Source organism: Rhynchophorus ferrugineus, unplaced genomic scaffold, assembly GCF_030347505.1.
Source record: "Rhynchophorus ferrugineus isolate W39M unplaced genomic scaffold, kcgeb_rfMv2 rfM5, whole genome shotgun sequence".
Lineage (NCBI taxonomy): Eukaryota > Metazoa > Arthropoda > Insecta > Coleoptera > Curculionidae > Rhynchophorus > Rhynchophorus ferrugineus.
In genome coordinates this window covers 13,176,374-13,202,168 of record NW_027472584.1, presented here as the reverse complement: position 1 = coordinate 13,202,168, position 25,795 = coordinate 13,176,374, and positions in this window count along the sequence as shown.

Below are 25,795 nucleotides of genomic sequence, written 5' to 3'. Positions count from 1 at the left end.
CTGTTAAGAAACTGAGCTGCTACAATATAACTTTGGTGGCTGTTCACCCCGAACTGCAAGCTTAATTTGCAGCAACTTCAGTCCGCCTATTGTGACCTTACAGCTTCAATTGCTATACTTTTGCCCGAATTCCCTCTAACTACACCAAGGATTGCTTCGAGTAACTGCGAAAGGATTGCCACTCCCAGGTTATCCTGTTTTTAAAAGGCGAATTGTTGAAAGGCGATACAAAAAGTGTGGGGTGATCTTTTTTGAGGAGGGTTCCCTTTTTGCGTTTCATAAACATTTTAAGATTAGAAACTTGATCTGTTATGGATCTGTGGGTAATATATAGGGATACATTGCTAAAATTTTCTTCTTTGGGTGTGGTAGTGTAGTATCGTCCTGTCGGAATCTTCATTCAATCAGAAATCAATTCTTCATTGAATCGATACTTTTTGTCTTTTATGTAATTGTTTCTAGTGTTCCCGTATTCTTCTGCCTTTAGTCCCGCAATTGAAAGATCCTAGTATCTCAAAAACTAGACCAATTTAATTGGCACCTGCTAGATAGAAAGAAATTGGGGCATACTAGGAGGAATTACTATGGATGGCCATCGATATCAGGTATTCCCCAGAAAAACCAAATCATTCTTACCCGCTTCGGACTGAGACACTTCAAGCTTAATAATTTTTTTAAAATGTCATTGCTAGTCGTTGTATACTAACTTAAAATTTGTCTCCACAGTGATTTAAAACTGGGTACTTTTTTAGAAATATCCATTGGCCCTTACTTAGTCTCTAATAAAAGTTAGTAGCATTTTTCAGTATTTTTACCATTTGGTAAAGTTCACTAAACAACTACACAAGAACACATGGCTTAGTTCTCTTAAGTCTGCGTTTTAGTTCAGTGTTATCCAAGAGTTGCAGCACTCCGGTGTTAACATGGGACTGTAGACTTCTCGGTGTAAATAAATGTTCTTATATATTGGTTGATATTACTTATTCTAGGGCATCGTCATAACAGAAAGGCCATAGGTCCATATAGGCTTTAATATTTGACTGTATAGGAGATATACTCCTTTCAACAAAATTTTGCATCAAGATTCATTCCAACTAAGCACTGTTACTGAATGGGTTAATAGTATTATTCATATTTATTGGTATACGAACAGACTGATGATCTCGTTGACTTTTATTCTTCGTGTCTGGTTTCACTTATTTGTATTATTACATTTATTTTCTGGTTACTTATTCAGCAACTCAGTATCATCAGCAACTCTTTAATATTGGAGCAATCAAGAAAAAATGTTTTCACCACGCAACATAAACAACCTGAGAGCGAATCTGAGTACATTTAAGTCATACCGAGTATATATTTTATGGTTTACATGTTGTTACTCCTGTAAAACTATACAACTAAATATATCAGTTGGTGTAACAAACTCTACAAAATTTACCAAACTTCATGTGCAATATCGGATCGCTCTTATTGAAAATACCTTATATATAAATCAACAAAAACATGACTTATTTATATATTTTTATTGGGGCAAATGTTATATTAAAATGGAAATTATATAACTGTTATATATTTTAACTCATTATAACAGACCATTTTCAGTTTATTAATATTTTGTTTTATAATGATAGTCAGGTTTAAAGCACAGGTAAAACGTAAAATATCCATACGTGTATAAATCATAGTTAATTACATATAGAGCAGGAGGGACAGTTTAATTTGATACAATACGTTATTGATTCTGCTTATTGCGATATTATACAAATTGCCGTTTATGTGATGTATAATATTTAAGTTGGTTTCAAAATAGCTTTTTTATTATTGCTTATATTTTTAATGAGAACATCACATTAATATAATTATGTCACTTATAAAAGTATAAATAATAATGGCATTTTTTTGAAGTCCTTTTAAATGTGAAATAAATATAAATAAATAATATTATTTCATATGTTTGAAATGAATATTAATATCAATACGCTACGTTTCATACGCTACGCATTCATACCTACAATACTCGTTAATGTCAAATTTCTGCTGTGGTGAATTAAACATTTTACTCTTGGGTAAGTTTAACAAATATTAAAATATTATTTCTAAAATGAGTGCTTTTCGCATGAATATTTTAATTTTCACTTCAACAAAACTGTCATATATGTCAATTTTGCAAACCTAAGTGTAATGACAATTCCAGGGAATAACAAAACATATTAAAAACATTGTACAAACGCACTCATTTTACCTGCCATTTTATCATCTTGACTATCAGTGGATTCTACAATGTAAATATTATTAATGTGCTTCGTCTACTATGTTTATTGTTATGTAGTTTCCACTATTATATCTAACATCTATCTCCTCATCTATCATATTTCCTCATCCTAGCTACGCGCCTATTCCAATTCCATTTTAATGTGATTTTTTCTCATATCTTGATTGGCCACTTGGTCTTTAAAATTAAATTCAAGAAATGTGTTTTCTTTTTTATGCTAGTATCAAGCTTTGTGCTCTCCACCTTTTTTAGTCAATATTTTGCCACAACCCTTGCTTCTTTGTATAGATGGCTGAGGAAAGTTAAGTATCGGTAGTTTTACAGAGCCTACCTCCCTATTTCGGAAACATTATAGAAGGTATGTGCTACAGTTTATCCAAGAAGTATTTTCATCAATAAACTGCCATAGATATGTTTGCTTCCATTACCAGTTCATACCATCCAGGTGTTATGTTTTTGTGTTTCCATTTTTGAAAATACCCCTTAATTTTATTTTAATTTATTTAGGTCATCTTTAAACCTTTAATTTATAACACCTTGTTACTTATCAATAAATGAATGTGAATTTCTGATACTATTTTTGGTGATATATGGCTATTATTTGGTAGAATACATAATAATAATCGGAAATTAAGTCAAATAATTACTAAATATCGTCGCGACAGACATAGCACATTCAATGCAAATTATTTTTTAAACTTTCCTAAATCCAAATAAAGTGTCTGGCCTTTCTTTGTAGTTTTGCGTCTAATTCATTCTCAGAACCATCAAGTGGTTATAAATTTTATTAACATAATATTTGTTATAGCACACAGTGTATTAAATCTGATGATTAATATTCAACCAAAATTTGTAATTATTCCTCAATGTTCAGCAAGTCATTCAGGTTTAACTTTTTTTTGTAAACACGTGAGTGCGAAATTTTGATTCAATGTTATTTGTTATTTATTTATGGCGTAAAGGGAACTATTATAAAAGACACTTTAGATAGTGTACCACATAATACGTATTAGTTTCTTATATACTCATTTGCCAATCGTTTGTTTATATATATATATATATATATATATATATATATATATAAATATGTCAAAAATTTAAATCAAAAAAATTATAAATATAACTTATATCTGTCTTTTTGTTCCCTTATACTGATGGCAGATTAGGTCTGTGTCTGTTAATATATAATTTACTTATTCAATAATTTAATAATTGTTTTTAAAATGTTATTCTGGTCGGATAATTAAAAGTTAGAATGTATGATACAAGATAGACGAAACGTACCAAAAAAAAAATTTTTAAAGAACAGTAACAAAAAATTAAAATGTATGATATGCGTGAAAATTATTGCTGTGTTCTTATTATGTTAAAATCAAGGAGTTAAATCATAGAGACAGCTTAACGATCTATTAACGATATAATAAAACAATCATGGGATACTATATTGTCTATAAAATCAGCCTCAACTTTTTGTTTAACTTTATTGGTATATTGGTCCAGTATTTTAACTAAAATAGTTTTCTTTAAGTAATTGATTTTAGTTTTTAATTTATCAGAAAAATCTTTTCAAACGGTAGTAATACTCGTATTTAGCACTGTATTGAATGACTTTGCACTAAAGCTTTTGATGTAATGTAATCACCAGTAAAATCTAAATTTCTTCAATAATAGAATTATGGTATACTAGAAAAGTGGCAAAAAGTCGTCGACCAAAATATCAGCACTTGATATTCATATGAATAAATTCGCTTGAAAAACACGAAACAACTGAATGTTTGAACTAAAATAAAAGGTTTTACAGCCATACATATGCAGCAAAGATTATTCTTGTAGTACTACCCTATACAGCAGCCTCTGCGTCTTGACTTTCTTTATTTCATTTCATGAATGCCATATTAAATATGCAGTATATGTATTATCTGAAATAGTTTCGAAAGCTTAATTATTCTTCTTACCTCCCTTGCACGAATTAACAAAAATTTCTGATAACCTGCAACTATTCCTACGCCTATGTTTTTGTGATCCTTGTTTCTTAAAGATAATTTTGTAATTATTGATCAGTTTTATTCACTGCCCAAATAATAACTGTTTTGCCTCAGGATTCTTCACCATAAAATATAAATAAATTAATGATGATTTTATCCTAACTATATTTTTTAATGAAAGGGCTATATTATATAAAATATTGTTATATGTTCCATAATTACTAAAGAGAATTAATGACTAAAAATTATTTAAAACCATTTTAAACCGCATTGTATTGGATTTCTATTAATTTTTTTAAAATTTCAACGACCTGATAAATTTTAATTTAAAGCCATTTATCGAAAATAATACATTATTTCGAACTTTATGTTATATTAATGAACTTTAATTGATTTAGTTTGGGCGAGCCGACAGTTTCATTAAAAACCTCGTGAAGTTTTTCATTATTACGATATTGATTTAACGATATCGATTCCTAAACGGTGATTTAGATTAAACCGGCTCTTTTACAATATTCAATAGTTTGTTTTCCTGGGCTTTATTACTGAATAATTAAATTATAATAGAAGGTAAACAATATTAGCTCTATATTATGTTATTGTTTTGTTAATTTTACTAGATCTTTTTATTAAATGTGTTTATTTCTTTTTAATTGGTTTGTTGTATATTATATTGTCTTTAATTTATATTATATAGCTACTTTATAACTATGAGTATTTATCATTATTTCATTGTAAATAATTAATTGGTATTTGAGAAGATACGGTAAAATATTTTAATATAAAAGGTAAAAAGCGGTAAAAATTCGCTTTGCAGATGTGATCAGTATCAGTATTATTAACATTTATCGACAGGTTTAACCAGAATAGTGATGCTAACTTGAATGAAATGGGTACAAAAATCTAGTATATTTAAATATCAAAAATATTTCAGTAAACCTTTCTAAAAAGTTTATTATTTTGAATTGATTATACCAATGACGAACTATGGAGGGAGTTCTTGCGGGAAATTTGACGACTGGAAATAGTTTCGTCAATTATAGAGGTATAAGTCTGATGTCAATTATTTATGAAGGTAATACAAATGAGACTTCAAGGAAGTCATGCGGAGACAACCCGAGAAGAGTAGGTGGGATTTAGGAACAATCGAGTTTGTGTAGATAATATTTTCGTGCTAGGTCAGCTACTGGAAGAACATATTAGATGTGGAAAGCGATTGTCGTTTTTATTGATTCTTTTATTGGTCGCTCTGCTTGCGACTTTATACACTGGCCCACAATTTCGGCAGCTTTGGAAGCTAAACATGTTCCCATTATTTATTAAATTCCTTCAAGCGTCTCACGATAGGTCCATTACTTGAGTGTGATTGCAAAATAATTTGTCAAATCCATTTGAGCTCCGACTGGATGATCGCCAAGGAAATGTTGTCTCTGCGCTTGTAGTAGTGGATGTAATTATGCGGAAAATTTTCGTTTAATAGGCGAAATTTTTTTTTCGAAAATCAGGCGTTTAACATAATACTACGAACTTCTTGAATTATCTGATGTTCACTAATGATAGTGCTGTATTCACTGATAGGGATGTTGGGCTTCTATACCACCTTCATGGTGCGAATTATCGTCCTGGTTATTCCGGTTTGAGAATTAATTGAGAAAATACCAAGGTATTATCAACCAACGGGTCGAGTAAGTCCGCCATTCTTATAGGAAAGATCCTTCCAAGTTAGAGTGCAAATCAATCAACTTCTGAGTCCTCCAGGGCTCCCCCTTGCCTCTTCTCTTTTTAACCTCTACATGGCCGACATTTTGATCAGGGAGAACCTAGAAGCCGCACAATACTCATTTCTCTGATTGCGCGCAAAATAGACTCCAGAGACAACTATCCACAGCTGTTCAATGGCTAAGATTATAGGGACTAGAAATTCAGCCCCAAAAACCCAAGCCATAGCATTCCATCGTAAAATAAACCTAAGAATATACAAGCTCCAAGTAGATAATTCTCCAATCCCCTGGCGCGACAAGATTACATATCTTGGTTTAATTTTCGATAAACGACATAAATTTCATTTGGTGCCACCACATCAGAAAGGTCATTTCAAAAGGGCTACGGAATCTCCTCCACGTTGTACCCGCTACTATGTCGTAGGAGTAAATTACCACCAACTATCAAAGTTATGCTCTACAAGACTTTAATTAGATCAGTGATCCTCTTCGGATCAAATACTTGGTCCAGATACGCAGCGTCAATTCTGATCTCAAAGCTCCAGGTAATGCAAAACAGTGTGTGCCTGCAATCTTTCTGTATGATTCAGAGATTTGGGCGCTGTCACAGTCTGACATCTGTAACCTTGAGATCCTTCAAATGCGATGCTTAAGGTAAATTCTACATGTTGCTCTTTGATATCGTATTATAAAGTATCTTAAATAATAATGATTCTCAAACCAGGGAAATCACCAGAAGATGTTACCTCCTACCGGTCTATAAGATTATTACCGATAATCTCATCAGTTTTTGAAAAACTGTACATAAAAAGGCTCAATCGTACAATAGAAAAAAACATAATGCCAGAGCACCAATTTCGGTTTTGCAATAAGCATGAAACAATTGAACAATTGCATAAACTTGTTAACAAAATAAATATGAACTTAAACGCTAAAAGATATTATTCAGCTGCGTTCCTAGACATATCTCAGGCCTTTGATAAAGTATATCATACGGGCGGTTAAAATACGTTGCAGGTTAAATTAAAGAAACTTATCCCTCATCGGAATTATGAGCTATTGAAATCTTACCTCATAGATCGTCATTTTACAGTAAAACAAGGCGATTAACATACTGAATTACATGCCACATATTCAGGAGTTTCGCAAGGTAGTGTACTGGGTTCAGTACTATATCTTTTATACACAGCTGATCTACCTACAACAAAAATAACCACTGTGGCAACATAAGCAGACTACACGGCAGTCTTAGCCTCTTTTGAATATCCAGTCATAGCATCCATTAACCTACAAACACACCTAAATCAAATACAAATGTGGCTGAAAAGATGGCGTATAAAATCCAACAAAACAAAATCCAGCCATATAACTTTTACGCTGCGTAGAAGAACATGTCCACCAGTCTATATCAATAATTATCAACTCTCGCAAAGGATATTATATATATATATATATATATATATATATATATATATATATATATATATATATATATATATATATATATATATATTGGTATGCATCTAGATCGACGCATAATTTAGAAGAAGCATAGACTCGCTAAACGGAAACAAGTTGGACTTAAAATACTATAAAATGTATTGGCCTATCGAGCGCAAATCTAAGTTATCATTAGATAACAAGATATTATTGTATAAATCTATACTCAATCTTATTTGGTCATATGGAATCCAACTATGGTGAACTGCTAGCAAGTCTAATATATCCATCATACAACGGTTCCAAAATAAAGTGTTGCGTGACATTGTTGATGCTCCGTACTATGTTTCAAATTCAATTATACAACGCGATATTTCTCTAGAATCAATAACGAGTGTAATTCAACGTGTTTGTGTTAAGTACTTCGAAAGAGTGTCAGTGCATCCCAACGTACTCGCTAGTCAGCTAAATATACGACGTGATAGTGAAGTGCGTAGACGAAAACGTTTAACACCATTCGATCTGATTATTAGACATATATAGACTTGGAATAAGCTTTAATATAAGACTAATTAATTAAAATAGTATTTTGTATAGGAGATTACTTAATGAAGTGATTTTATATATGCCATGTATACATAAAATAAACATAACAAATATATATTGCCCCCATGGCAGATTGTGGAACTACTAATAGTAATAAAAAAAATATCAGATTAGAAATAAGGTAATTCGTCTAATATGCGACAATCCGTGCACAATTGAGTAACAAATTTAGAGATGCAAATTGCAATGGTCTGTCAAGTTAGAAGTGAACAAATTCCGTACAGACTTCTGTGGCGAAATCGACATTTTGGATAGAAGATATAGCAACAGCACTGAAGATATAGTCAAAGAGCACCAAGCATCAATAAGTCCTGCGGCACCAACAGCAATATATTCGTTGACAAGTAGCCATGTATGATTATTCTAATAAGTTCTAAATGTTGTTACAAGAATTAAGATTAGATAAAATATAATAAAGATGAACAAGTCAGGGTATAGGACGCTATCAGTGGGCAACTAAAGACAGAATTGTCATTTTGTAATTTTGCATTTATTTTTGATTGAATAAACAATCATTGGATATCTGTAGAATTGATAGAGAACGAAAACTACCAAAATTCATCGATATCTACAATCATGACCATCTCCAGAAGGATTAACAACTTCATCAGTAATTATTAGTGTTGGGAACAATCGACTGAAATCGACTATCGACTGTTCAGTAATTGACTACTTTTTACTATCGACTATTTTTGATTCAGTCGCTATTTTTGATTCGACTGTTTTACTAGTAACTGTTTCCAGTCGCTATTTTCGGTCCGATTGACTTTTTTACTATTTACTATCGAGTGTTTCAGTCGTTTACTTTTAGTTACTACTTTCGGTTCTACTAGTTCATTCGACTGATTTTTAACATTCTGGCCTTCCGCCCTAGCCGCGATCTTGAAAGTAATGCGCCGAATTTATGCTTATATAGATTTATGTGTAATATATGTTGTTTTACGTTTTTTTTTGTAGTTTGCTTATGAATAACTTTATATTGTAAATTAATATAGCAGCATTTTGGAACGCTAGTTTTCGAGGGCAAAAAACTAAATTGTAAATGATAAATAGTAAGATACTTTTGACTGGCATAACAGGTAATACTTTGGACTGGTATAATAGGTAATACTTTTTTGATAAACTTTCAGGATTTTTGTCGAAGCCTCTTGTTTGTCGAAACATTTTTCCTAAAATCTTGAAAACTAAAATTAGGTTCCAAAGGTTTCAGAAATTGCATAGATCCAAAAGATTTGAAGAATTTTATACAGTAGCAGTTATTAAATTTCTTTTAAAAATATTAACCGTAAAGAGGTGAATAAAGTATATTAAATATTTGTAATAAATACATTTTCTGATTCTCTGCTTTAATATTCAACAACTTATTTTGTTGGCTATTAAGAAAAGCACCTCTATTTTTATTTGTTAACAAATGGACTATCTTAATAGAATGTGTTCAACTTTTAAAGCCCATTGAAACAATGAGTACCGAGTTATCTGGTGAAAGATATCCCAACGACGCCTTTAATTTTACGGTTAATATGAGAACTGCAACATTCCATCAAATCCAGGATTTGTGCAATGAATGTAGGAAAAATGACAAAATTGTCTATTAGATGTCATCAATGAAAAACTGGCTATTTTAGAAACGAATACGATATGCGGGAAATACACATTTTTAGATCATAGATTTAAAAAGCAAAATTTGGTATTGCAAATAATGCTGAAGCGAAACAAAAAGTTATCACAAAAGAGGTATTTTCCATTCTAACTTTAAAAAATACAAATATAGTTTCACAACTCGAAATTCAAGACAAAACTACTGACCAAGAATGTATTGACATCTGGAGATATCTTGATAAAAAAAATGGCTAGAATGAAGTAATTACTCCAAGTACTGAAGCAACTTTACAGATTTAACAGTATCTAGAAATTCCACTTATTGGGCGTTTAGGAAACCCATTGGATTTTTGGCCATAAAATGAAACTACCTGAATTATATCAGTTACACTTAAAATATTCCTCTATATACCCGTAACAACTGTCTCCTAGGACCGAATTTTTTTCAAAATCTGGGCAAATAATTAACGATCGAAGAAATCGCCTCACGGGAGAAAAGTTGAACATGATAATATTCATAGTAATTTAAAAATATTTCCGTTCAAAAATAAATAAAACTTTTATTCAAAAAGAGTCTGGTAGTTATTGTACGACCATTTTTAGGTTCATCATGGATTAGATTTTTCAATGATTAGGTATATGCTTACATTTTATTTAGTAGTTATGGTTATTGAAAATCTTTAGTTTTTAGGTTTTATTTAAGTTGTACTATTTATATTTATTATGCTATGTTATTTAAAAATAGCAATTAATATATTAAAACAGGACAACATATTTGTGGTGTTATTATTCCATTCCTTTTTACACATCCACAGAACATTCAGTATAATAGTAATCCTACTTCCTTTAAAATTATATTTATTACATGATAATAGAAATTAGTAATTTTTTTTCCTTTTTTTTAAGTTATCACGTGAATGAATATATATACATCTCTGTCTCGCTTATACTACCATTAGAGAATATAAAGACATTTAAAATTAACTGCTCCAAGCATTTATCTCCGTCCTTTCCTATCTCACATTTTATGCAGACTAGAATTCATACATCTTCGTCTAACATCACGAATGGAAAAAAACAGTCGAACCATGGATTTGACTGAAAATAGTAATTACTATTTTTTTGACTATCGACTGTTTTATTATTTTTTATTATTTATCGACTTCCTGATGACAAACTAATAAGAATATGTAATTCGACCCATTTGAAGATTATAATAAGAATATGTCATAAAATTCTTATGTTAATACAACTTTACTATTCTTTTTATAGATTCCTGAAGAGATTTGAAACATTTATAATTTTGTAATGACTACAAAATCATCAAAGATATATTCAGCTCCAAGAAAAAAAAACTATATATGTGGAAATTTCACTATGATGTAGACATAATAAAACCATAAATTAAGAATATTCCCTTTATTTGGTCGCACAAAATCTATAACCGGAGTCATCAGGTCAAGGATAAAATGGTGTATGATTATATTCTAGAAATTTAATTACTGTTTTTAAGGTCAAATATTTGTTAATTGTGTTTAAATGACATCAGATATAACGACTAAGTAAAATAAAATAACAACAGCTGACTGGAACAAGATGATTATGATGGAAGAGTCACAGTCTTTAAAAGATGATGTTATGCTAGTACCTTTTCAAATTATAGTTTACAAAATAAATTTGCTAACAAGCACATTTGAAACATATCTTAGAAAATATGAAGAAGCAACACCTTGAAACTGCAGTCATATTATAATATCTATCTAAAGAGTAACAGAGGTAAGTTACTCTTTCCTAAAATTACTGTATTTAATTAGTTCTACTTTATAAGAGATATTTATATTTTTGAATATAAGCTAAAAAACCAATTTTTTAGTATATAACGGTTAAGGGGTGAATATATTTACATCTCGATGTCTTTGTTACATTTTAAAATTTTTGTATTGTTCTTATAGAACAATACAAACATTAAAGAAAATTAGTAGTAATATGATATTATTCTATTTTTTCAATCTTTTTTCAATTGATATTTCTAGTATTTGCACAACTTTCATATATGCTCCAAGCAATAATATATTGAAAAGTACTTAATATATTGAAAAGTACTTAATATATTGAAATGTTCCAACAGTAACAATTATTCAAAACATTTTTGTATTAGTAATTAAATTACAAGTAAAAAAACAGTGTTATTTGCTCAGGGTCATTCATAATCCCTCCATTTTGCCCATTCTCGCTCAAATTTGTTAACCCGATCCGTAGGTCCTAGGACAACATTCTGTTCGTCGCCAAGTGCTGAAAGTCATGCAGCAAACACTGGAACTAAGAAAAGTGCATGGGCACTACCACTTTAAACCAATATTAAAATCTGTTCGAAACAAATGTTTGCCGAATTCAATTCTGCTCATGCGAATTTTCAATTTTCCCTCTAAATTTCACCACAAGGACTCACGACTAGTGACGATAGATCTCTTAGGTGGGAGGAAGTGTAAAACGACTTATTGAATTTATGTAAATTTTGTGCTGGTATACATCAAGGATATGTCGTCCCTTCACTGCGTTTCAACATAGTAGCTGATGCAAATATGCAAACATTTGTTTAAAACTAGACATGGTGTCCAGTATGATGTTAAAAATTTCTTAGCGAATGATGTCAATAGAGGTTGAGAATATAAGTCAACAGAATAGATTGTTGCAACTATCAAAAAATTGTTTCAAGGTATAGATATACCCACATACTAGATAATGCACCTTTCCATAATATTACTCATCAAACCTTTCATCGAATATGCCATGTAGGTTATTAAAAGGTAGGGTAAGGTGATAAAATGTTAATAAATGTTCGTTAGTTATTATAAAAATATTATATTAACATTTTCTTAAGATTGCTTTAGAGAGAAGGGTACTGTATCATAAGTGTTCAATTAATTGGTTTAATTAAATTAATTAAATCAAGCTGTCAAATTAATTTCTAATAGATCTGGACAGATATCATAAGGTAAATTTTACTTTATTCTAAAATGCAATTTACCTACAATCCGTTATAAGTTTTATTAAAAGATCGTGATTTTTTGACATTCTAATGATAATTAAAATTATTTATAATTATGTATAATAATTGTATATAATTTTAACGATTTATGGGCAATATACGGCGTATTATTTATTGGGATCAACTATTTATCTTGCATTATGCTATAAATAGCCGTGTCCTGCGCGCTCTCCGCCCTCTATTTCAAAAATGGTTGAATGTATAAAAAAATGTAATGAATTTTATTTTCTATAATATTTATAATAAATGCAAATATTAAATTAAGGCCAATACCGATCTTAACCATAACTGAGCAAACACAAACATTAGTTGTGTTTCATCTTTCTTACTCTTTTCTTATTTACTATTAAATTATTACATCATAGTTTTCAAAATTCAACTGATGCTATTGATATTTTTATTGCTAATATATTAAATATCAATTTAAATAATTAATAAAAAAGTCATAAGTTTTATTTTAAATATTTTATGGAAAAATTATGAGGCGTAGATTTTCTAAAACATAAACTGTTTGCGAAAGTTTACAATTCATTGTCATCTCAATAAAAATTTATGAGGAACATCGAAAGTATTTCGAAAACCCTATTATTTTAAGCCATGTTTTAGCAGGAAAAAAGTTACTTACGAAAATTAGATGCGAATTTCGAATTTATACAGCTCGGTTTTATTTAATCAGAATAAATGTAAAAGTGTAAAATTCGTTTCAGAATATAATATTAGAAAATAAAATGACGTTTAACCTACACCGGATATAGTTCAATTTAAAAATGTAAACATAATTGGATTAGCTAATGGTAACTATTTTTCAAATAAAATTATGTTTGGTCAGTTTTATTACCCGTTATACTGTAAATTCTAATTATATTAAATTTAAGAAAAAGTTGGCGGCGTTTTTTTTTCAGTAAATTCTATTGTGTTTGTTAATAATGAATGCTTTAAAATCAAACATGCTTCATTATTATTGACATGTTGTAGAGTCACATGGAGTAAATAATTACAACTTCTAGTTGGATTGAAAAACTGAACCAAGTATTTTTTACAGATTCAATTCTGTTAAGAGTTTTGTAGAGATTGTTCTGCGGAACAAGTAACACTCAGAAAGTGCTATATTTAGAATATACGGCGAATGTATTAAAACTTCACAACCAATCCTCTGGAAGTATACATGGTCAATAGTTATGATGACTATTTTTGAAAAACTATTACACGACAATTTTACATATTTACATTATTCGTAAGAAATGTTATTTCTGCAAAAAATGTGTATGGTTGCTAATCTTATTGGTACATTATTTTAATCATTTCATATTATAATTATTGTATTCTAATGCGTATTAATGGTGTGCGGGTCCTCAATTTAATAATGCATCGCTAAAAAATCCAAACAAGTTATTTATTTTCCTTCCAAGGCAGGAAAAGGTTAGAGAAATGATAAAAGAGAAAAGGGAAATCTTGTAATGCGTGAACCCTAACACCCATAATATATTTCAGCGAGGACTAGGGATGCCGAGAAACTATCGCTTTATCGAAATTTTTTGAATAAAATATCGATATATCGAAACATCGATATATTTCTTGGTGGGCCACTAGCGGGGACTATTTTGATGTAAGTGTTTACTATTTTGACTACCTTTAATTGTATCCAAAGTATCTATAAAGGTAATATCAATGCTATAAACTATTTATATGCTATATATATATATATATATATATATATATATATATACATATCATATATATCATGGTTAAATTAGAGAGCTATACTTCAGGCTAAAAATAATAGATATATATTTTATTGAACAATGTGATTTTATTATTATATATTTATGATTTAATATTTTGCAGATGTAAAATATGACAGGCAGAAGTATAAAACATGTCTAACAATATTTACAGGTAGACAATGTATGCACCCAAATCCTGTTACTGAAACCAAACAAAGTAAAAGAAACTAAGCAGAGATCTTGTTTATGATTTCACAGAATGAAGAATTTAATATGTTAAAACGTGTCTAAATACAGATTTTGTAATGCAGTTGATGCATGTAAAGCAGTATTGCAATTGCGTCTATATATTTGGAAGGACATTAAGTCAAAATAAACTATTAAAACTCTATTAATTATTGAAATAAAAAGGTGCGCTGGTATAATACCGTAACAAGTTTTTTCTTCACAGAGCTGTTATAAGCTTAGAAAATCAAACGTTGATCAAATATATATAATTTAAACTTTTGTGCTGTAGCTACTATCAACTATGTAATATTAACATTTAACCCTGTCAAATACATTTTATCAGAAATAATCATATTCATCATATAGGTCAAATATTATGATCATTAAAACTATCACTATAACATTTTTCAGTAAGTTTGCCATCGATATAATTTTGATGTGTTAGAAAATTCTTTATTACTTATATTCTTTATTTTATTAATGCTATTTTTAACTGGCGAATTTGCTATAATTAGGTATTCATTAGACTTATTACCTGTACTTGTTAATTTTCTTGCCAAGTGTTATATACATAGTATTTAGTATTATACATACATTTAGTATAGTACATAGTATTTTCAATATTCTGCTACAATTCATAGCAAAGGTATCTGAAATAATGAATTCAATTCTCTTAGAGTTGTAGTGTTCTTTTTAATATTGTTAATACCAGTTATAGTCATGCACCAGCAATATCTCTGTTCACATTTTTTTTGTTTATTTGTTTCTCTATTAGTAGTACAAACCGATTTTCTAATGATGGAATATAAGATAAATAATCTAAATAAAATAGAAGCGCCCCAAAAAGTTCAGATGTGGGAATGCGGAAATGATGGTTAAAAAAAATGACGTCAATGTTTCGTAAGGCTTCTGCTTGGTACTTATTCTATATATTACTTTATACTTAATATGGAGAATTACACTTATATTACACACTTATAATTTAAAAATAATTCGTTTTTTGGAATCTTTCTCTCTTATTTTATAATCATTAATCAATATCTTTGTGATACTTTATTACAGTTACCATATTTGTTCTATCACATTTTTAGTATTCCTATATGATTTTTGATTGTCCTACGTTGTTCTTATCATCGTCGCTAATTGTACGTTTTAGGAAATGCCGCAATCTAATTTTGTTGAAGGTATCGCTTATCATTACTGATACTTATTTTTTTAGCCAGCTATATTAAAATTATACAAAATCGATTTGTGGGAAGTGTTTGTTGATATCTTATTTAAAAGCAGATATAAGCAAGTAGAACATTTTCACGGATTTTGCATGGTACCAAGTGCTGTTAAGTTGAAAAACTGCTTTGTCTCTTTTAGGCTTACATAACGACGAATGTATGATATTTTCTTTCAATATTACCACGTCGCTGAATTTGACAGCAAACCTGTCCATTTTAGCGGTATATTCATAAAATCAGGCGATGCTGCCAGCTCTACCTTTTATACAGTAGAATCTCTGTTTCTAAATCTAAATCCGAAATGCAATTTCCTGTGAAAATTGAGACCACTCTGATCTAATTAGCAATATTGTGTAAACTTTTATGTTACTTTTGAATTGGTGGGAATATAAGAAGAACGACGATAAGATCGTAAAGTTAGCATATTATACATTTCGTAGAAAGGTACATTCATTTGCGAAACAAAAAAGAAGGTACATATCAAAATGTCATTCTGAAAGAATTAACAATATTTGAAAATTAGAAGAACCATCTGCCCTCTCTATCCACAGTAGAAGAATTTTCTCACCCAGTTATCATAAACAGCTCTTACATATTCACAATATATTATGGAGTTTATTTTAAATTTTAATATTTTTGATAATTCGAAACTGAGGATATAGGATCCCAGTCAAGAAACAACTTCAAGATAACAATTGAAATATTTCTAGAGATACCGTCAATGATGTATTAGAAATATTAAGGTGTGTAAGATTTTTCCTCATCGAAACTGCTAATCAATTATTTGAAACAGTATTTAGTTATGGTTATTTAAGATTAAACTTTGGTTAAGGAATTTTGATTTTTTGTTTCTAATACTTGCGATGTATAAAATCTTTTGAAAATATTGTCAAAGTTAAAAAATATTAAGGTAAGAATAAGTTTTAATATATTAACATACTTTTTCCAATTTATTTTTATTATCAATATTATAGTTTTTCGAAGGAAACATAATTAAGTTGAGCGAATTGCACGTAATTTAGACCATAATTATCCTAGTAAAGAGTATTGTAAATTATTGTGCTTTCATCTGACAGTTTTACAATACCAAGTCGGTATCGATTATCAGGTATTAAAAAAGTTATTCATGATGTTATTGAGCCGTTAAATACTTGCAAAAGTTGTTTTCCGTTTAGCTTTAAAAATCCAAGATTGAATTATAATGAGGGAAGAAAATATTTTTTTTCTGCAAATCGATATGAACATTTTTAACTCCAAAGCATTTTTTACATTGTCTACATTCAAAACAAAACGTTTATTTCTGTATAATCGTCTTTATTATTTTAAAAATTTATATTAGGAATAATAAACCGTAATTAACTGCCATTATATATTTAGATTTTATTAATAACTAAAATGTATATATATTAAATTTATTGTTAATTTATGATTAGTTATTCTGAATAGAAAAAAAAAGTTAACAATTGTTGCATGTATTTTGATCAGCCATATTTATAATGAAAATGCGAAGTATCAATGCAAAAAACTGTTAAACAACCTAATCTAATTGTTAAACAGATGCTAATGATGGAACGCTCAAAATTATATTTTCGATATCAAATACTTTTGTTGTTTCATTTGAAGAAATCTGCTGGTGAAGTCCATAAAACACTTTTAGTAACCTATGTTGGTGATGTTAGAATATAATGAATTGCAAGACTTATTTGACGAAAATGAAGCTTAGAATATTTTCAGATAGCTTAACTGTTGATGTATCAACTGTTTCCAGGTGTTTAGATGCGATAGGATGGATCTAAAAGGAGAACAAATAGCTACCATATGAAGTTACTGAAAGTGCCATTTCGAATCGCCATCGCTTCAAAATCGTGACTTTATTGATTTTCAGGCAAGAAAGTTTTCCGTGGCGTATTGTGACTGGTGATAAAAATCTCAAATGAAGTTATCATGTGTTGGCCCAGAACAGTCAACCATATCGATAACGAAGCAGAATATTCATAGCAATAAAGTCTTATTCCATGTTGTTGGGATCAGCAAGATGTAGTGTATTACTACCTATCGATAATAGCGAGTAACAAACGGAAAGTCGTCCTCTTACACCATTGGTATTGTGAATTATATAGTGTTACTGTCATAATGGCTTCTAATTACAACTTGTTCAGATCGACGCAGCTTAACTTGGCTCTGGCACACGGTTTCGAAATGCTGAAGAAGTGCAAAAATGGATCGATGATTGGATCGTTACGCATACCGCATGTTGTCAGAGGAATGGGGAAAAGTTGTAGAAAGTGATACAAAATATTTTGAATAAATCAATATCAATATGTATACTATCAACTATAATATATTATAATATACTATCAACGTATAATATCAACTTACTCAATAAATGCCATTTTAGAGTGAAAGAAAAATTCATAATACTTCTACAAGCATCTAATATATAGTAGAAAAGGTTCCTATTAAGTATTAATCAAAACGAAAACATCATATGTTGGTTCAGATATGCATTTGAACATGTTTGTAACATTTATGTATATTTCAACCACTGGACATACATTCTTTTTTCATTATTTTCTGAACGGAACTTACGATGAACAAACTATATCGGCCGGCTTCGTCGGCGCAGTGATTAAGGCAACAGGACGGTCCTACTGTTGCGATAGTCACGGTTTTGAATCCTACTGAGGCATGGATGTACTTTATGTTTGTGATTGTAATTGTAAATGTCTTTATAGGCAAAAGTGAAAAATCCGACAAGGAATAACAAAGTATAACAATCCCAGTTACGCTAGTAACGACTCTGGGTAAGACCAAATGTTTTCTAGGATGGTCTCTGAGTTGGCCATTGGCCAATCGGTAGGCTTATTGCCGAGGACAGTGGTTCGGAGCCTACGTTAAACTCTAAGACCAGTCCATCGTTGTTAAAAAGGAGACTTTAAAATATTAAAAAACACTATATCGATTTCAATAAGTCAACGTTGATTTTTTTATTTAGAACTGACAAATTTGAATATAAGTAATGGAGATGGAGGCGTAAGTTAAAACACCACAAGCAGCAGAATTGAGTAATCGAAGAGCTTTAGGTAAATACATGATAATCTTTAGGTCCACTTTAATTATTATTTTATATATAATTTAAGTAACTTTAACATTAGTGACTTATCTACTGATATTGATTAGTGACATAACTACCAACACTACTGACTGTCTAAACAATCCGATTGAAATTTTTATTAAAATACTTTAAATACTTTGTTGTTATACGTATAAATAATTTAAATGAAAGTATAAATATTATAAGCATAAGTAAAAGTATGAAATCTAAAATTTAAATTAACAACAATTATATTAATTATAAATATGTATCTATTTTTATTTATATATAGATGTAAAAATACAGTAGTAGATACAAAGAAACATATAAACTAAACAAACACAATACAATCAGATACATTGTTTAGTTTATCCATTATCACATCCTATATCCCATAATCGATTTAACATCCGAAGTCTTGGGAACTCTTTGAGGAAGGCAAAACAGGAATCCGAGGGGAAACTCTGGAAGCATCCACATAGCCAATAGTTAGCCAAAATATCTACCTAGTACAGTAAATTCAGGAAGTAATCACTTAGAATATCAAATTGTATGGAGTTAATTAATTTCTAATAGGAAATCCAGGAATCTATTGATATTGTCCTGACTAAGAGTGTTTATATAGTCAGTAGTATCAAACTATCGTTAGATTTAATAGAGGTTAAGCCAGGATATAGAAGCTCTATGGAGGATGGACAATGTCTAAGTCCACCGACTATATTGGGCGATTTGACAGAAACAGATAGACTGGTAAAGAACATCAGGCTTAATCTTGAAAGATTAAGAGTTGTGATATTTGAGAGTTTATTTAAAATTTCAATTTAAATGTAGCTCTCTATTTGTTAAATGATACACCTTATTCCTTATTCGGAGTCGCCTTATTCTCCCATGCGCGGTAGCACGATATAGTATAACCTGTAGGCGACTATTCTAACATACATCGATATGATATATATGCAACCTCAAATACATTATTAGGTCTGCAACATATTGCTTTTTGAAGGGAAAAAATACAGTTGAAGCAAAAATTTGGCTTCATGCCGAGTTTCCGGACACTGCCCCAGGAAAATCAACCATCAAGGATTGGTATGTTAAGTTTAGACATGGCGAAATGAGCACCGAAGACGGTGAACGCAGTGGATGTCCCAAAGAGGTTGTTACCGATGAAAACATTAAAAAAATCCACAAAATAATTTTGAAGAACCGTAAAATGAAACTGAATGAAATAGCAGACACAAAGATATCAACTGAATGTGTACATTATATCATTCACGAATAGTTGGGTATGAGAAAGCTCTGTGCAAAGTGGGTGCCGCGCAGCTCACTTTTGACCAAAAATGTGTTTTACTATGGTAGCCCGGGCACCTTTAAATTAACCTGTTAGATATGTTTATTGCGATCAGTCTTATGTGTTTTATTATATTAATATTATTCTTTACTGTTATTTGCATTTAAATTATCACATTTGGATTAACTGCTGCCACAACACAGTGAAGAAATTAATTTTGTTTAAGAAATTATAGCAATTGAAATGTTTCTCCCTATGTATAGTTTACTGCATTTAATTATAAAAGTTATTAAAATTTTTCAATAGACTTTTTATGAATTTTGTACATAAATTATTTGAAACGGTAATTATTGAGAGTTATTTTATATAGCTTTTTATCATTTAAAATTTTAAACTTTGGTTAAGGACCTTTATTTTTTGACGATTTATATTGGTTGATATTTTTGCATTATAATTGTTTTGTCAAAAATACTACGAATTAAATAATTTTTGAAGAACTATTTTGAAATTATTGTAAAAAGTAATTTTAAGATAGAGACGAATTATTACTTCATGTTATAATTACATTTTATGTGATTTATAATAAAAAAGTGGTCCATTTTTTGTTATCATGAATATTGGCAAGATATGTTTACTTATTGGCATCATTTTTTACTTGCTTTTATAAATATATGTTATATTAATATTTAATATTACATATATTTATAAGAGCTTATGACTATATTTATTAAATATAGTCATCAGATGTATCTGTTAAAACGAATTGTTATTTCCTCAAGTAGTCTTGTTCTATTTAAACATGAACCTGAGAATTTATCAAATTTCTTTAAGCATCCTACGCCAGGTTAGCTAGCTGCATACGGCTTCCAAATATTCTGTCAGGTTCATTTATAATTCAACCCGGTGTTCGTAAAACAGATATTGACTTTTCACTGCCTTTCATTATAGCAGTGGATGCGATTATGGAATTATTAAATCATATTTTTACTAAGGATGTTGAGTAATATGATCTAAGATTAAAGTTTACTTAAAGTTAGTTAAATATATTTATTAAAAATAAAAAAAGTGAATACAGTTTTCCTTTCATTTTGATCTTATTAAAATGGCCAATAATTTTAGTTGCTTCTTCACAAATTGTTTTTATACTTTTTGTTAACTCATTTAAATCTTTCTCGACCTTTCACTTCACTTTTAAGTTCATCCTATACTAATTCGATAGGTCTGGCGATTGTAATGACTAACCACCATAACATTGACTATAATGTTTAAAGTCATTGTATTATTGAACCACAAAATTCCGGGTACTTAGATTATATAAGGTTCTAAAAGGGATCTAATCAAAGGAATATTTTCGTAGCCTTGATTATTCAGTTTTCCAGTAATTTTAATTGTATGGTTTGGCTTATTAATATCAATGCATCCCCAAATCGTCCTTTCGGAAGTTATTTAATTATTATGTCATATTTGCTTTTGAAAATACTTTTTTTCATGGTAAAAGATAAAAACATGTTACTTATCAGTATAATAAAGAGCTACGGGTTAGTAAAGTAAGGTCTAAAAGGAATAAGTCCTGGTCAACATGTTTCCAAATCTAGTACTGTTCTGAAATGAAGCAAAGCCTGAAAAGAAAATATTTTTTTTCCAAAATATCAAAATTTGAATAAAAAAATACAATTTTTTTCATTTCGATTTCCTATTCTCCGTTTTTTCTAAACTGCAATTTTTTCCAAAATTCATGTTTCGTCCTATATACGGATATAATAATATATAAAAATATGATAATAATTTTCAATTTCGATTTCAACTAAATAGATTTATTTCAATTAAAAGTAAATCATTTAAGAAGAATTTGAGTCATGTCGTTAGAAATTGTAACGAAAAAAAGTGTTTAAAATTTGAGCCAAAATTTCAAGCAGCTTCAACTGAGAATAAGTTGTTCAATATTCACATTTGATTAATCAGTAATCTCTGATCCATATTGTGAGCTTTCTTCTAGCTTAATTGCGTTTGGCTAAGTACCAATGGATATACCCATGTGTTAATTTTCATAATTGGTTATTATTAAAAACAGCAACAATTAAATAAATGACAATTCTGTATGTCGGTATGTATACGCTTTGATATCAAAGTCTTAATTACTGAAGTCAATCATATTTGTTCTACTATTACTATATACCAACAATATTCAAGAACAGATCATCTAACTTCGTTAAGTAAGCTATGATAGTTACATAATGAAATGCATACTATAGCCTGTTTGAAAAGTAACAGTTCATAGAACATTCTTGATATAAAGAAGCGTTATCCGTTTGCTCAGTCAGAATATACTCGTATGCGAGTCAAAAATAGAGATGATCCCAGTTCAAAAAAATGTATTCGTATTTTGTCCATATAGTCTATTTTATTGTGACTGAAAAATTGAGAGCCATAATTTGGGGAGTTTTGATGCATCTACCGAATAATCCGGACCTTGCCCAGTTCGACCACTCTCTGAAATTCTTCTGATGATGTAAATTTAATCGAGTTTTTGCAGAGACTTGTGATTCGTTTCTTCACCCTTAAATTTCAGAACTTCTGCAATGACGCAATTATGGTTCTGCTAGAAATGTGACAAAAGTCATCGATCAAAACGGCCCATATATCATTGATAAATGTTTATCACTTCGTATCATTATAATTTATTCGAATAGCGAATTGCTTTAACGAGCTGTTATATTCTCCATATAATATTATATGACATCGTTTAATTTAAATTTTCCACAAAGAGGCGTTCTATTTGAGGCTTTTAAAAATTACGTAGTCCTTTTAATTTTGAGAAATTTGTTTGCGTTATCACAATTTATCGAGCAAAAATGTAATTCATCATTAACATCAAGATTTTCGAAATAAAACTGAGCGAGGTATCGTTAGTATATTGCTTTTACGAGAGTATTAGTATTGAAAATATTTTTACAGGGAGAAAATCGTTATCGTCTCGCTGGATATTTCGGCTCTTTTCAAACTATTATAACTTTTGATAGAAGCCATCGATTTTATATATTCCTGTTTTAATGTCCTCTGGCTTTGAAGTTGTAACGAGATGGTATTTGTTCTGTCTTGTACAGATCACTGAAAATATTTTACCATATTTATGGCTAAATAGTTGAAATCTAATGTTCTGTTTACATTTGGTGATAAATAGTTTACTAATTAAATTTTAATAGTTTGCTAATTAAATATATAGTTTGTAGTTTTTTAACTTTAAGCTAATTAATACTATAATTATATAAATGGTTTCTTTCTTATATGATTTATATTATATAATTGTACGGATAGATCACTTCATTGTCTGATCTCATTCTCATTCATACTATATAAGTGTCGATTAATCAGATAGCGTTGAACGACTCAAAACAGCTGAAACAGTCGATAGTCACAAAACGGTAGAACTAGTCAATAGCCATAAAGTAGTCCAATGAAAGTAATTACTATTTTAGTCAAATGCACGCTTCAGTTGTTTTTTTCTATTCGTAACATAAGATGGAGATATACGAATTCCCTTCCTTATTAATTTTGAGACAGGAAAGGAGTGAGATTATTGCTTTGATCTCTGTGCTGTAGAGATCAGTTCATTCTAAATTTATTTTAACTGGTAAGTGGCAGTATAAAATTGATTTTATATGTGTGTTACTTTAAATTTGTGAAAAAAGGAATTTCCTTTTTGTACTAATTTTGTGAAAGAAGTGGAAGGAGATTATTGCTATATTCTGTATTATGTTGCAAAGAATAATTTCATTTTGAATTATCTAAAAAATATTTTGATATTTCAGTGTTGTTAGAATTTGTAAAGAGGAATTGAATAATATAAAATTTTTATCATAATTTCTTGGACCTTCTGAAGGATAGTTATGATGGGATTACTAGTAGTATCTCACAGTTCGGTACCATGCGTCGAAATAATCCTAAGAATTAGCTTATATAGCAATACTTTGTTTTCTAAGGATAATTTAGATTTAGATTCTATAATCAAATACATCTGGTTCAGTTTAAGCCCAAGTTGTTTACGCTTTGTTAATGTAGTATGTTTTTTCCTAGTTAACCATCGATCCAAATGAATTTACAGATATTAAACATTCTCTGCTTGCGGATGTTCATGCTTATTGGATGGCAAGTTCTATAGAGCTCAATGACGTCCTCATGTAAGTCGGTTTTGTCTCAAATATACGTGATATTGCTAGTCTTTACAAAGTGATACTATCCTTAAATATAACCTTTCGCAACTATCAAATTGCTACGTGTTTATACTTTTGTGAAATATATTTTGTGATTTTTATTTTGTATTTATAATGAAAAAAGTGAATATCGAATAATTAATAATATAAATACAGTAAAATGTTGAACTGATGAAGCACAAGAGAAGTGAATACTTTTCATGAAGATCAGCCAAGTCCCACAATTTAGTTAGTTTCAGAAGCAATTGAAAATACTTGCGATATCATCAATTTCCAGTTCTATAAAATGACGATGAAAGGGAAGTTATTGCTAAAATGGGTCAAAGCAGATAATTGTAGTAATCATATGGAACTGGAAAGCAAATTTGAAAAATAAAATATCAGGTCTATACATTAATTTTAACGGATTTACAACAGATGGTTTTAATGTGTATTAAATCACATTGGGTACATTTGTTACCAACTTCATGTTAATGTCGCGGTGGAAAAATTGGTGTGACCAAATTTTTTTTCCAGTGCGTTGTAAATATCTGAATGCGTAACGAGTATATCGCATTTGCGGAAAGTTTTGGAGTTCTGGACAGCCGAAAAAATTTGAGAACGAGTATTTGATGGCATTACTTGATGAAATCATCAATGGCGATCGCTATCGACTGCAATTGATGTATTTGAACCGAGCACAGCTCGAAAAACGGTCAGAATACGAGCAAAGACACAATACTGTTATTCTTCACCATCACAGCGCAACGTATAGCAAAAATGGTGAAAACCTACTTGGACGCATTAAAATGGGAAGTGCTACCCCATTCGGGTTGCTCTAGTTGTTCCGCCACTCCAGAGTCGTGACCTGTCTGAGCAGCGCTTCACTTCTCATAAAGATAGAAAAAGTTGGTCGACTCGTGAATAGACTCAAAAGATATATCGTTTTTTCAAGATGGAATCCCTAAATTGCCTGAAAGATGGGAAAAAGTAGCGAATATCGATGGACAATACTTAATAAAGATATATTGTGCCGATTTTTCATAATAAAGCTTTAAATTTAAAAAAAATATATTTAAAATTAAGTTATAGGCCTAATATATTTCACGTATTATTTCATATTGGTAAGGTGATTATCTTATAACTTTTAGATTTTATTCTATAATATAATTAATTTACTTTTAAATTTTACTTTGAATTATTAATATAATTTTATTTCACTAATTTGTGCTTTTTACTAACATTTGGCTTGCCAAATCTAGATGAAATATATAATAACTTAAAAATAAAAATAAATATATATTAAAAATGTTATGAAAATAAATGGATTCCAGATCAGGTATATAATAATAATTAATTATTATTATATA